Here is a 2,845-nt window from a genome sequence, read left to right on the forward strand (position 1 = left end):
ATTCTTCAGGTTCAATTTTGTATTGCCATTTCAAAATCCAAGGAATTTTATACTTGGCCATGAATTGAAGAGTGGGAGAAAATCTTTTCTCATAATCTGAAAGGGTCATGACTGTAGTAAATCTTGTGACTGCATTCTGGAGTTGTAATGGGAGAAGGTCATGAGAGCAACCATGGTCATCCCACCAATTGCAAAACCACATAGGGAACTGGCGATTGAATCTTCTATCGAAATTGAGGAACCACGAATGACTAAAATCCTCGGTTTGATGGAGGAATATTTTATCCCATGCTTCCATGTAATCATGATAGGTAAATGTAATTGTGTCTAATGTGTGGGGAGTAGAGGGGGAATCACCCCATTGGGCTAGCGACATGATTCGGATTATATAAAGGGAATGATATAATATCTTAGATTGGTCTTTTGGATCAAATATTGGTTTAATGAATATTGACTCGGTTTTATACAGGATGTCTTTATAAAATGCTAATGGGGGTTTTCCTGAAGGATAATGAGAGGTTGGACCAAAATAACTTTTTACTAAAGAAACATGATTTTTTAGATGACTTAAGGTGGGTTCAATGTAAAATAAGCCATGCTTGACCCTGATAATGTAAGGGGAGGATTTTTTATAAGTAACTGGACGGTTAGATGAGGAGCCTGATTTGTAAGGGTCAAACTGGTTGACTAAAGCTGATTGGTAACTGGGCATATTTGGACTGAGAGTGCTACCAAGAACATTATAATGGTTGACTAATGCAACAGGAGAATGACTTGTAAAAGGAACTATGTTTGATTTTGACTCAGGTGATTCTGGCTTGACTGGAGAGGATGCCGTAGCTTTTGATTTTCTGGGATTTCTCCCTTTGGATGAACTAGACATCATGTTGTGGCGCCCTGTAGAAATTCACGAGTTAGGAAATCTGGGATATGATTGTCACCGCCTTTAATGAATGCAATTTCAAAATCAAAAATACTTAAAATTGCTTGCCAACGGGCAAAGATCTGTTTACTAGCAATGTTTTGAACATCTTTTTCTAAAACATCTTTAGCACTTTTACAATCAACTCGGACTAAAAATTTTTTATTTAATAAATCATCTTGAAATTTACTGATAAATAAAACAATTGATAAAATTTCTTTTTTAATAGTACTATAATTTGATTGGGCTGGATTCCAAATCCTAGAATGAAAACGAACAATTTGCTCAGGATGATTAGGAGAAAGTTGTTGTTTGAGAATACCTCCATAACCTATTTCAGAGGCATCAGTTTCTACTATTTTATAGGAATCAGAAAGAGGGATTCCTAAGCATGGTAAGGTTTTGACATGATTCTTAATTTCTTTGACTAAGGATGTATGTACTGAAGTCCAAGGGGAAGGATTTTTTTGTAATCTATCGAATAGAGGTTTACAATGTTTCCTAAGGTTTTTGTAAAAATCTGCTATATAATTTAAAGATCCTAGGAATCTTTGTAATTGATTTTTATCTAAAATGACATTTGGAAATTTGTCAGCGAATTGTATTGCTCTATCAATAGGTTTAATTTGGAGTTGATGAATGTTAAATCCAAGAAAACGAATGTTGGTTTGGAATAATTTGATTTTTGAGGCAGAAATAACTAGACCATTATTCTTTTTTATGGAAAAGAATTGGTGAAGATGTTTCCAGTGTTGATCAATTGATTGAGAAAAGATTAGAACATCATCAATGTAGACAATGGAGAAGTGACTATAAGGATTGAATATATCATTCATTATGTTTTGGAATTCGCTAGGGGCATTTTTTAATTCGAATGGCATAACATTCCATTCATAATGACCAAAGGGCGTGACAAATGCAGTTTTGTATTTGTCGGCTTCACTAATTTGAATTTGCCAAAATCCTGATTTCATATCAAATTTACTAAAGATAACAGATTTGTTTAATCTGTTAATGAGATCTCGTTTATTGGGAATGAGATACCTGATCCATTCTAAAACTGTGTTAAGAGGTTTGTAATTTATAGCTAGACGGGGAGTCTCTCGTTCGAGTTCAGCATTTTTCTGAACATAGAACGCTGGGCAAGACCAATGGGATTTACTAGGGCGAATATATCTTTGTTGAGTAAATCATTAATTTCGTTTTTACAAAAATCCATGATTTCGTGACTCATTTGAATTGGATGAGCTTTAGTAGGGATGTTTTTCTCATTGAATTCTTTGATGTAGGGTAGTGAGACAATATGTTTTTTCCTGTGCCAAAAGGCAGTAGGAATATCAGAACATATTTCTTTGATTATCTTTTCTTCAAAAGTTTTGATCTTTTGCTGAAGAAAATAGTTTTGGAGTTGATTTTCTATTCTTTTGAAATTAATTTCTTCTTGGAGAAAGGTTATTTGTTTGATTTTTGCTTGAATGCAACCGAGAGTTTTTGAAATATTATTTTCCTGAAATGCTTTTAAAGTATGGATTTCGGGGTTTGAAAGAAAAGTAAATTTAACTGGTTCATTAAAATGGTAGGTAATAATACCATCATATTTAGTTTTGAAAGGGTAAATTAAAGTTATGAAAGGTAGTCCTAAAATTACTTTATCAGTTAGATTTTTTACCAAGACAAACGAAGTTTTGAAACAAACATTGTTTTGGCAGATATGGGCCTTAGGGATTTCGTATTTAATATTCATTTTTGTTCCATTAGTTGATCGTAAAGATTCTTTCGTTTTTTCAAAATATTTGGAAGGTATTAAGCCTTCGTGGATGCAATTAAGGTCTGCACCAGAGTCAATAAAGGCTGTTATTGTTATTTGGAAATCTTTTATTTTGAGTTGGACAGTAGTGTACCATTTTTTAAGCTGGATCTGGC

The sequence above is a fragment of the Fragaria vesca genome, linkage group LG2 (genome assembly GCF_000184155.1).
Source record: "Fragaria vesca subsp. vesca linkage group LG2, FraVesHawaii_1.0, whole genome shotgun sequence".
Taxonomy (NCBI): Eukaryota; Viridiplantae; Streptophyta; class Magnoliopsida; order Rosales; family Rosaceae; genus Fragaria; species Fragaria vesca.